Source organism: Pelophylax lessonae (assembly GCF_965119305.1).
Source record: "Pelophylax lessonae genome assembly, chromosome: 8".
Taxonomy (NCBI): domain Eukaryota; kingdom Metazoa; phylum Chordata; class Amphibia; order Anura; family Ranidae; genus Pelophylax; species Pelophylax lessonae.
This window is the reverse complement of record NC_138775.1, coordinates 216,757,065-216,770,333: the sequence shown is the minus strand read 5'-3', so window position 1 is coordinate 216,770,333 and position 13,269 is coordinate 216,757,065.

Genomic DNA, 13,269 nt, shown 5'->3' with positions numbered 1-13,269 from the left:
TCTAAAGCAAAAAATGTAATGTACAAATATACATACAAATTTCAAATCGCATGTACCTCTCATACGGGTGCAGAAAAATTGGGCCTTGTTTGTTAGTGGTGCCCACTAGTAAGAATTGCATACAAATTTGAAATTGCATGTGCTATCCAAGTGCCAAAAGTTGGGCCTTTGCGGTAGGTGGTGCCTGAACACCGTAAACCAAGGCCTCGCAGTTACTCTTGCTGGGTGCAGGAACGGGACCTGCTGGTAAGAATTCCATGCAAATTTGAAATTGCATGTGCTATACAAGTGCCAAACATTTGGCCTTTGCGGTAGGTGGTGCCTGAACACCGTAACCAAGGCCTCACACTTACTCTTGCTGGGTGCAGGAACGGGACCTGCTGGTAAGAATTCCATACAAATTTGAAATGGCATGTGCTATACAAGTGCCAAAAATTTAGTCTTTGCGGTAGGTGGTGCCTGAACACCGTAACCCTTCACAGTTAGCAGGGCACAGGGACAGGGCCTGCTGTTTAAAATTACATATGACATTTCCATTGTATGCACCTGTCATACAAGTGCAGAAAAATTAGACCTTGGGGGTTGGTAGTGACCTAAACCAAAAACATTGTTGGAAGCTAGCAGAATAAAGGTAGAGGAATAGGATAGGCAGCATATGCAGTCTTCAAGGGATTGCAGACCCCTAGCAAATTCAATCAGTTACATCAGCATCAGGGGTCTGATAGCTCTTGTTGATCCAGAACTGGTTCATTTTGATAAAAGTCAGCTGGTCAACAGAATCTGTGAACAGACGAGCTCTTTTGTCCATCACAAAACCTCCAGCAGCACTGAGCATCTGTTCGGAAAGCATGCTGGAAGCAGGACAGGCCAGTAGCTCTATTGCATATTGAGCAAGTTCTGCCCAGTGGTCTATCCTCCTCAAGACCCAGTAAGCCAGTGAATGTGCAGCTGGAAAGGTCTCCAAGTCTGCTCTTGCACCTAGATAATAATGCACCATATGATGGAGGCAGGATGAGCCTGCAACTTTACCCTTGTAACGTGGATCAAGAAGGGTTGCCAACCAGTAATTATCCCTCTCCTTGATAGCAAGAATCCTCGGGTCCTTTCGCAGGCTTTACAGAATCAGGGAGCCCATGCAATGTAAGTTAGAGGAGGCATGAGCTTCTGAGTCCTCTGGGTCACTAAGGATGACATTGTCAGCAGGAGCAACCTCTCCCCAACCACATACAACTCCTGTGGTTTTGGGGAATCAAAACCATCCCTTGAGGTCCGCTGTATGCTATCCTCTTCCCCTACATCCATGCTGCTGAAATCCTCCTCCTTTTCCTCCTGTTTTTTTGTGGCCCTGCCGGAATGATATCTGCATAAAGGGGGCCTTGTGTGGAAAGGAAGTCCTCCTCTTCCTGCCGCTGTTCTGCCTCAAGTGCCCTGTCCATGATTCCACGCAGCGTGTGCTCCAGCAGGTAGACTAGCGGGATAGTGTCACTGATGCATGCATCATCCTGGCTCACCATCCTTGTGGCTTCCTCAAATGGTGACAGGACGATGCATGCATCCTTAATCAAAAGCCACTGGCGTGGCAAAAAAAAAAACATGCTCCCCTGACCCTGTGCTTGTGCCATACTCACACAGGTACTCATTGATGGTCCTCTGCTGCATGTGCAGCCGCTGCAGCATTGCCAATGTTGAGTTTCAGCTGGTGGGCATGTCACAAATTAGGTGGTTGGTGGGCAGGTTGAATTCCCGTTGAATGTCAGATAAGCGAGAACTGGCATTGAATGAACGGCCGAAATGGCCACAGACTTTCCTGGCCTGCCTCAGGAGATCTTGGAAGCCCGGGTATCTGCTCAAGACATGTTGCACCACCAGATTCAGAACATGTGCCAAGCATGGAACATGGGTCAAGTGTCCCTGTCAGAGGGCGGAGAGAAGGTTGGTGCCATTATCGTATACAACCATTCCTGGCTCAAGCTGTCATGGCATCAACCATCTCTGAGCCTGCCCTTGCAGAACTGACAGAATCTCTGCACCGGTGTGACTCCTATCCCCTAGACAGACCAACTGAAGCACAGCATGGCATCTTTTAGCCTGACTGCTTGCGTAGCCCCTTGAATGCTTAGGGAGCACTGCTGCTGCAGAGGAGAATTGCGCAGAAGAGGACATGGAGGAAGAGGAGGAGGAGGAGGTGGTGGAGTAGCCAGATGTGGCAGAACCAGCACCAGCTTTTTGGAGGTGTGGTGCAAAACAAACTCAAGCACTGAACCCTGTCCTGCATCCTTACCAACTGCCAGCAGATTTACCCAGTGCGCCGTGAAAGAAATGTAACATCCCTGTCCATGCCTGCTGGACCAAGAGTCAGCAGTAATGTGCCCCTTACGCTAAAAGAAATGCCATTTTGGGACCTGCCATAGTGGTGCAGCACATTCCACAAATTTATGAAAGGGGAGCCGAGTCTACCAGCTGAAAAGGCAGCAACGGTATTGCTAGAAATTTGGCCAAGCTAGCATTAAGACGCTGAGCATGTGGATGGCTGGGACAGTATTTCTTTCTACGGTTCAAATACTGGGGTAGTGAAATTTGCCTGCTGGTCAAATCAAACGGTGGTGTACTGCTAGCAGATTGGGTGCAACTCTCTGTGCCACTCACTGCTATACCATAATCCCTCTCAATGCTGGTATTTGAGAAGGCATGAGGTATGGTAGGGTCAGAGATCACAGATGAGGAGAAAGGTGATGTATGCTTGTTTTGATCTGGTGCCTCTTTCAGGTGCTGTTGCCAATGGACTGCATGGCAGGTCATCATATGGTGCCCAAGTGGCTGGTGTTCTGGCCATGCTTGATCTGCTTGAGACAGATGTTACAAACAGCAATGCTGCTGTCTACTGCACAGGTGCTGAAAAAAGCCCACACTAATGAACTTTTTGGAGTCCGCGGGGATTTCCAGCACCCTGCACCTGTGGAGCTCTGTGCTGTGATGCAATAGGTTGGCTACTGCTATGGCAGCCCCTGGAGCACATCCTGCCTCATTGGAATTGTGCATCCTCCTCATCCTTCCCCTCCTCCTCTTCCTCTATCTTGTCAGGCACCCAAGTACAGTCAGTGACCTCATCATCCCCTCCCTCCTCGTCACTGGAGCAAACTTGGCAATATGCTTCAGCTGTGGCAACATGACTGCTGGTTTCTTGTCCGTCATTGTCACCCCCCTCTCTCTAGGCTCACGTTATTCCCTTCATCAACCTGGGAAACAACATCACAGTTTTCAAATTGCTGTGCATCCTCCAGGAGCATGTCACTGACACTATGATTGAATAGTTCAGGTGACTCCTCTGTGCATGATGGTGGGACAACTGAAGGAGTAGCTGTGGAGAAGGAGCCTTTGGAATGGGCCGCTTTGGCAGCTGCGGTGGAAGGCAAACTTCTGGTGTGGGTGTCAGAGGAAAAGGAGGATGAGGATGGCTTATTGATCCACTCCACCAACTCTTCCACATGTTGCCGCTTAATAGCACAGGCAGCACCGGAAATAAAGGACGGGCATGCCCCGCCTGCAGAGGATGCACTATGCCGACTGTGACCACCACTTTTCACATTTGAGACAGAGGCTGCTTGCCCTCTTTTAGTGGCTGGTGAGCGTCGGCCTCTCCTTGTCGGCCTTTCGGACATGATGTTGATACAGATCAATACAGGGTATACGCAACTGACCAATAGATACTCAATGACCTGATATGATGTAATTGATAGCCCTATAGATGAGCTGTGGTGGTTATAGATGTACGCAAGTGACCGATTATCAATACTCTCACTGACATTTGATGTAACCTTTGATCCTATAGATCAGCGGTGTCCAAACTTTTTTCAAAGGGGGCCAGATTTGATGAAGTGAACATGCGTGAGGGCCAACCATTTTATATATATATAGGAAATAATAAGCATCAGTACTTTATGAATAAAATCACACTTACTGAAACAGGCAGTAGGATTGTAGAAGTGACACCTCCTCGGTCAGCTCCATACGTACATACATACACACATACATACATACACACACACATACACATACACACACACACACACATACATGCATACATACATACATACACACACATACACACACACACACACACACACACACACACACACATACATACACACACACATACACATACACACATACATACATACATACATACACACCCATACACACACAAGTCCGGCCACACACACATACACACACACACACCAAAGTCCGGCCCGCGGGCCAGTTGCGGCCGGACTTTGGACATGACTGCTATAGATGGATGATCTGTTATGCTTATAGAATGTTACAGAACTGAGCAATGAATAGTCTGGCTGATCTCTGAACAGTGGCGGCTGGTGCTCAAAATTTTTGGGGGGGCGCAAAAAGAAAAATGTAATAATAATTGCATGCCTGTCCCTGTCTCATCGCCTGCACAACGACACTACATGCTGCGGCTGCGTGAGCAGCCTTTATGTAGTGTGGGGCATGTACTTGGTCCCTGACCCATGATTGGACTAAAGGCAGGCTGATCATTTGATTGGCCAAAGCATGAGGTCAGGGTGCATGCTTTGGCCAATCACATAACATGCTGTATGCACGGAGCGCGTGCAATGCATTATTGGAAACTCGAATTTCCAGCGAAGAAGCACATTTGTTCGTCATTCGACGAACAATTGAACGACCGATGTTCGAGTCTTGTGGTGCATGGACTCCCTTATTTCTTCAAAGCCTGTGAAAAGACGTAAGAATTTGTGGCATCAATGAGAAGAATCAATATTAGTTGGCAACCCTCCTTGACCACCATTACAAGGGGAAAATCTCGGAACTCATCCAGTCCACATTGGACTGCTAGTAGAGGCACCAGCAATTTGTGAGATCTATACTTAATAGCATGTTTTTGATGTGTTCTGTAATAAAATAATAGCATATATAATAAAAATATTTAAACAGTCAAACAGTAATAGAGAGTGGTTGTGTGGTTTCTGTTAATTAAAATCTATTATTTAAGATATGTAGTTGTTCTACTCAAAGCTGATACTAATACTGTCCCATAATATATATTACATAGCCAGTAATATATATACTGAATGTATATTTATGTCTCTCTTTATTGTTATCAAACTCTTAACCTTTCTTTTTTTCTCTTTCTGATCATCTTTGGCCTATTGACTCCTATTGCCTATTGAATTATTTACATATTTTATTTAAAAATATCCTATTTCATGCATGTTTTATTATTTGAATCCTCTAGAATAAAAAGCCAAGTGAATTTACGAACTTCAAAAGTATACAGTCAAAAAAAACAACTCTTTGCTTGTGTGTGTGTGTGTCTGTCTGTCTCTCTCTCTCTCTCCCTCCCTCCCTTTATATTTCCCTTGCTCTCTCTCTCTCTTTGCCTCTCTCACGCTCTTTCCCTCTCCCTCTCTATCTGTTGTCCTCCATCTCTGTCTCTTTCTTCCTCCCTCCTTCTTTCTCTCCTTTTCTCTCGCTCTCTCTCCTGTCCTCTATCTCTGTCTCTCTCTTTCCCTCCCTCCTTCTTTCTGTCTGTCTCTCTTTCCTCATCTATCTCTCTCTCTTATCCTCTATCTGTCTCTCTCTTTCTCATTCTCTATCTCTCTCTGTCTCTCTCTTTCGTCCTCTATCTGTTTCTCTCTCTCTCTTGCCCTCTATCTCTCTCTATTGTCCTCTATCTGTTCTCTCTCTCCCTATGCCTCTCCCCTTCCCACTCTCTCCCTCTTGAAGTTCATTTTATTTTTACCTGTAATCAGTTTGTTTGATTATTTATATATTATTTGTTTGTTTTTTAAAATTATGTGCCGAAATATTCTTGTAAACCTTTTTTTTTTTTTTTTTTGTTTTGTGTGAAAATATATATATATAAAAAAAAAAAAAAATACACTATTATGGGTAAATAAAATAATATTATGTTATGTGTTTTTATCAATTTTGTTCTCGGTGTTACTTTCTTTCTTATCTTCCTTGTCTTGTGCAGTATATATGAAATTATATGAAATAAATAAAATATAATCAATATTTAACCTCCCTGGCGGTATGATTCTTTCGAATTTTAGGTGCTGAAAGCGGTACCATTTTTTTGCATGTAATTCTTAACCACTTTACCACTAGAGGATTTTGCTGTCTTACGTCTGGGCCACTTTTTGCGATTCGGCGCTGTGTGACTTTAACTGACAATTGCGTGGTTGTGCGACGCCATACCCAAACGAAATTTACGTCCTTTTTTTCCCACAAACAGAGCTTTCTTTTGGTGGTATTTGATCACCTGTGCGATTTTTACTTTTTGCGCTATAAACAAAAAAAGAGCGTAAATTTTGAAAAAACAACAATATTTTTCACATTTTTTTATATGAAATTCCCCCCAAAAAATGTAAAAATCTAAATTTTTTAAAATTTTTGGCCAATTTGTTTTCTGCTACCTATGTTTGGTAAAAAAATTCACAATAAGCGTATTTTGATTGGTTTTCGCAAAAGTTATTGAGTTACTAAGGGAAAGATTTCTGTCATTTTTGGTGGGTTTTTTTTTTTAACGAGTAATGGCGGCGATCTGCGATTTTTTTTGCGGGACTGCGACATTGCGGCGGACAGATCGGACCCTTGACTGACATTTTTGACACTTTTGGGGTTACCAGTGACAGTAATCAGTGCTATATATATGCACTGTTACTGTAAAAATGACACTGGCAGGGAAGGGGTTAATTTTATTGGAGAGGGAGTGGTTAATGTATGCCTGGTGCTTACTGACGTGTGTGGGGGGAGGTGACTGAGTGACACAAGGACAGATCCATGGTTCAGCTATGCTGAACCCTGCAATCTGACCCTGCCTGTCACTTAGGAGATCCGCCCGCTTGTGTTTACACAAGCGGGCGGATCTCCACACTAGATCCCCGATGATCGGGGAAGAGCAGCGGCCCGACTCCCGCTGTGACTGAATACAGCGGGAACGAGCCTCCGGCGCCGCGCACGCGCCGCCGAGAAAGGGGAGTGTCTGATGACGTAGATCTATGTTGTCAGACGATAACGAGCCACTTTGCCGCAGTACTATTACCGTACGCAGACGGCAAGTGGTTAAAAAAGAGCAGCCCAAACCAACTATTTATATATGATTTCTTTTTACTGTGCGTTCTTCTTTATAACATCCCGGGTATGATAAATTTTGAAACACAAATTCCTAAATTACAATATAATAAATAACTATAAAATAATAAAATATAATAATATAATAATAATACTTTTTTTCCCCAGAAAATAACACTTTTTATTCAATAAATTATAGTAAATAACGTAATCAAAAACACTGAAATTTTTTTTTTGTCAAACAAGGATGCAATATTTATTTATTTATTTTTTTCAAAAAGGATGCAATATTAGTGGTCATATTGCTTCAATAAACATCCCGGGTGTGGAAAATTTTGAAACAGGGTACAGCACAAAGTCCAATGTCACAGTTAGGACAGTAGTACCGCGTTTCTTTTTGGATTTTCCGTCCAGTGTTGTCACGCTTGGAACAGCAAACCACACGCATCCTTGTGGGTGCAGACTTATTTTCCGTTGGTGGAATGTGGTCCATAAAGTGACGACCGGTCAAGCCAGGGGCGGACATACAGGGGTCGCAGGGGTCGCCATGGCGACCAGGCCCCATGCTGCAGGGGGCCTGAGAGGGCCCCTTGTATGTATAGATATGAGGAGCGGCAAGCGCAGCTGAGACCGGAGCTCCCCGATCCTCAGCTGAACTGTAAATCACCGAGGGATAGGAAAGTGAAAGCAGTGTGTGCTGTGCTCTCTGCCTCCCCCTACAGTGCAATACCCGCCGGCAGGAAGTTACAGGAACAAGGTACAGTCCTCTCTCTCCCGTTTTTAAAAAGGCTTTCTGTATGTGTGTGTTTATATGTATGTATGTGTGTGTGTGTGTGTATGTATGTGTGTGTATGTATGTATGTGTGTGTATGTATGTATGTGTGTGTATGTGTGTATGTGTGTGTGTATGTATGTATGTATGTGTGTGTGTATGTATGTATGTATGTATGTGTGTGTATGTATGTGTGTGTGTATGTATGTATGTGTAGTAACATCTTTGAAGGAGCCCTATACTTTGGTGCCAAATGAACTGCATAAACTTGAAGGATGTCATCTAGGTAGCAACATATAGGCTCCAGTAATCTGGTGATAATACCGCACTGCTAATGAAAGCTGGCTGTATGAGTATATGCTGGGGTATTGTTAGCCACCCATATTTCCAGAGCTCTGGAGTCAAAGTGCCCTACATCAAGCGCCCTGTAAGCACATGCAATGCACACAGTTGCGGCATACTAGTGTGGTGTTCAAGATGTTAAAGCAGGTGGAGGCAATGGTTGCTGGATGCTCTCAGAAAAGCGGTCCGATCACATATCGCTCTTCGGAGAGGAAAGCGAGTGTGAACGAGCCCTTAGGGCTAATTGATTCCATTTTGTTAGACTTTTATTATATCTCATACATGCAACCAATAAACACTGCAAAGTCATTCTGTGCTGTGTATGATGTCTGCTGTACACACTCTGTGCTGTCTGTGATGTGTGTTATATACATTCTATGCAGTGTGCTATACATATTCCGTGTTATGTAGGCTGTGTGCTGTACACATTCTCTGTGCTGTGTATGCTCTGTGCTGTACACATTCTGTGCTGTGTGCTATACACATGCTGTGCTGTGTATGCTGTGTGCTGTACACATTTTGTGCTGTGTAAACTCTGTGCACTAAACATTCTGTGTTCTGTATGCTGTGTGCTGTATACATTCTATGCTGTGTGCTGTACACATTTTGTGCTGTGTTTGCTCTGTGTTCTACACATTCGCTGTTCTATATATTCTCTGGGCTGTACACATTCTGTGTTGTGTGCTATACACATTTTGTGCTGTGTTGTGTACTGTACACATTATGTGCTGTGTATGCTGTGTACTGTACACATTTTGTGCTGTGTATGCTCTGTGCTGTATACATTCTGTGTTGTGTGCTGTACACATTATGTGCTCTGTGTGCTGTACACATTCTGTGCTCTGTATGCTGTGTGCTGTACACATTCTGTGCTCTGTATGCTGTGTGCTGTACACATTTTGTGCTCTGTATGCTGTGTGCTGTACACATTCTGTGCTCTGTATGCTGTGTGCTGTACACAGTCTGTGCTGTGGGCTGTACACATTCTGTACTTTGTATCAGGGGCGTAACTAAAGGAGTTGCAATTGCAACCGGGCCCCATGCTCCAGGAGGCCTGTGCCGGGGACAGCATGTAGAGAAATCAATGGGAAGGCCAGGTCCCACGGCCAGGGGTCTGGGGGGCCCTTCATGGTTTCTTGCACCGGGGTCCTGAAGGTTCTAGTTACGCCTCTGGGTCAAGCGTTCGGGGGGGTCACAACACCAGCAGCACAGCGTCCGGATCTACTTACAGCCGTTGGTGTTTGGTGCCTGAGAAATATGAGCTCAGCAATTTTCCACACAAAGTCCGCATGAACCACAGGCCTGTCACTCTTCTTTTTTAGGAGAATGAATGCGTTCCACAAACACTGTTCCAGGAGATACCTGAATATTTTTTTATAATATTTTTTTTGTTGTTTCCGCATTGCCGGATAAAAAGTCATGGCCTGGTCAGCTCTGTCCACACCTCCCATGGTGTTGTTATAATCCATGACCAGTTGTGGTTTCTGAAGGAGTTAACTCCATTTTTCATATGCAATCATCTGTTCCCATTAGATAAGTCTGAGCCACACCTAACATTGTTTGAGGTATATGCAATATTTAGTAATTTATCTGGAGCTCAAGGTCCAGCTTTGCTGAGAAATGTTTTTCTTTTCTTTTTTTTGTTATCTATATGATTTTAGCTAAATTGCACTTTTTGTATTAGCTCATAGAATGTTGCCATTTCAGCATGTTTACTGATAAGAGAACCACTACTCCACCCTGCTTCTATCTATATAAACTGGATACAATATTAAAACTTTTGAGAATTGATTCACCCATAAACCTGTCTGCATGTCTCATTCTGTGGTGAATTCTCTCTCCCGGGTACCTGCTTACATATAATTGACTGGTCATCTGATGGTCGGATGGCTATCCATAGAAGGGTCAAGCTGACTACCAACAGCTTTGGGGGCTCGTCCTGGATTGGAGGGTCATCTCTCGGCCCTGGTGAGTAGACACTTTTGATTTGTCTGTCTGTCCAGGGGTCCGAGACTCTGACCACGATTCCAATCTTTGAACCTAGAATACGCTCCGGGAGCGTATCAGTAAATAAGCGTCTCAGGGAGACGTTGTAACTGTCTAAATAAACGTCTCAGGGAGACGTTGTAACTGTCTAAATAAGCGTCTCAGGGAGATGTTGTAACTGTCTAAAAAGGACAGAATTTTTTTTAAGGGGTTTCAGGGAAACCTGGAGGTCTTCAGGGACGACCCGTTCTTCAGGGAAGAACAAATAGATGTTAGGTTCAGGGAAACCTGGGGGTCTTCAGGGAAGACCCGTTCTTCAGGGAAGAACAAATAGATGTTAGGTTCAGGGAAACCTGGGGGTCTTCAGGGAAGACCCGTTCTTCAGGGAAGAACAAATAGATGCCAGTCAATTCTGTGTAAAATCTTCTTTTGCTTATATCTTCCTATCGCATAGAGTTATAAGGATTAAAGTATAAGATAATTTGTTTGTGATCCAGAGGTTTTAATTGGTAAGTGTGTATAAACTGGTTGGTCACTGATTACTTCACTGTATGTCAACTAACCAAACCACATTTGGTGATCAATAAGATACGGGCAAGCCCGAGTATGAACGTGGTCCAGGCCCATTTTGTCTAGAGACCAGGTTAATGCCGGTATTATATCGGACTTAAAACCAGTCAAAGGTGGCACTAGTGAAGACGGTCATACTGCATTGAAGCACCATATTACTGGTTTGACATATATTGAAGCTGTGTAATGTAATTGTATATGACTTGTATATAGTAAATTGCGCCTGCGGACTGTTAATATAACACACTGTTCCTGATAGCGACTGTCACATTATTACTGTAAAAATTGACTGACCGATCGTAGGTTATCAGACAAATCAAGATGAATGTTTATTATGTGTATTGTTTGTTTGTCTATAATGGTAGGAAAGCCTTCTTGATAGCCACAATACCTGGGAGTATAAGGTGTAATATACATACACCAAATGGTTTTTCAGGAGGGTTTTTTAACCATAAAGAGGGTCTAAGGACCCAGATACATTTAAGTGATTTTGTGAATGTGTAAATCTTAGAGACATGTTTTGTTTATGGTTTTGTGAAATTATACTGAAGGTTTAGGTCTGATGCTGGCCATACATGATACAATTTTCTTACAATTTTCAGTACAGTTTTTCTTGAAATTTACCTTCAGCTATGTAATACAAATGCCTACCTAATTGGATACAAATGAATATGTTTAATTTTGACCTCTTATTATGTGGTTTGTGGTGGATCTAACAGAAAATTGTAAGATAAAGAGTTGTCCGGACATGTATGGCCAGCCTTAGAGATATTAGGATACAAGTAAATCTTTTAGTAAATGTTTAGTTGTAATGTAAAGTACATGGAAAAAGCGGGGAGAATTGGTTTATTTATGCCCCATATTAGTACAATAGAATAGGAAAAAAGCTACGTAGAGCTACTAGAAGTGAAAGTGAAAGTCTTTAAACACGTAGATATAGACCACAGCGATTGCCTATAGACAGAAGACGGGTGAGAATTTGGCGTTTTTGGGCAGTGAAGTGTCATTGCTGAGTAGCACAGTCTTAGAATTCAAACATTTGTCATTAATTTAAAGTCACAGTACATGTTAATTGTAAAACAGCAAGTTTCTGATTGGGCTACGAAATTTTTGTAAGGTTTTCAAAAAGCCATAACAGAGAGCGATGCAACTGGCATCTGATCTGTCTAAAGAAAAGCAGCACGTCAGGGCGCATTTACAAGGGCAATATCAGAAGATGCAAATAAAAGAGTAGGACATTTTCAACATAGGTCCCCCTATAATAATAATAACATTACCTTACAAATACCCCTGACCACACCTGCACCCCACAGTTTCATTCTCCAAGGCAGGTGTAGTTTTCTTCCTAATGTCAGACGAGCAGAAAATGTTTATGTGTCAGATACATTTAAAACCAGTACATTTCCTTACACGAGGGGAAAAGAGGGGGGGTCACTGCTGCAAATGCACTTCTACATTAGTTCCCTAATTCAGAACAGTTGTAGAATCCCTATACCTATGCAATTATTTTTATAAAATTTTTTTAGAAGTTTTGCCATTTATACATTTGTGCCCATCTTGTATGAGCGTAGTAATAATGAATAAAAACACTATTTTATTAGAAAAAAGAAAAAAATATAAATTGCTGTTGTCGGCAGGATATTTTGAAGTTATTTTTTATAGAATTATAGATAATGAAAAATTATATTTGGCAAATGGTCTCCTATGTGAAGGGGAGCCTTCCTGCAAAATTTTGAAAATTGGCTACTTGCCAAGAAAGCGTTCAAACGTCATATCTTTATTCCTGTCATAGCTATGGAATTTATTTTTGGACAGAAAGAGTTACTGCAATTAGTGTGACCATTGGACCCTGTTGGCACAGAGCCAAAAGTTTCAAATCAGATTAACTTTTTATCTGATTATAGTTTTTAAATTATATTTTATGGGTATCCTCTATTGAAAGAGGGGAACCTCTGGCCAGATTTTTGTTAGAATGACACGAAAAAAAAAAAAAAGAGTTTTTGGAAAATTGGCACTAAGCCAAAAAGTTTTTTAGTTCTTTATCTGATCATAGCATGCAAGTGGTATCTGATGTGCCATCTCTACTGACAGCCATACCATCCGATGTTGCCCACTGTACAGTGATTGGTTTAAGTAGTGTGTTTTTTTTTTTTTTTTAAAGCGTCCTATTGGACAAGGAGACACAGCCATCTTTGTTCCTTGTTTTTCAGTCCAGGTAACTGACCTGGTGTAGAAATGCCTTAGGGTCAAGTAGACAATTCAATTGTCCGCTCTATAGTTCTCCAGACCATGCAAGAGGGGATGGACACCTGCTCATGGGTTAGTCCCGCTACAATATGTGTATGACATATGTAGTCACTCTGTGGAGGCCAGTCAGAGCGAGTGAGTTTATTGAAATGTACATGTATGTGGACACGGAAAGTGTCACAGGAATTATGACAGTGGTGTCAGGAAAGTGTTGTTTACATTGGTTTTGTTCTCACAGGTGATAG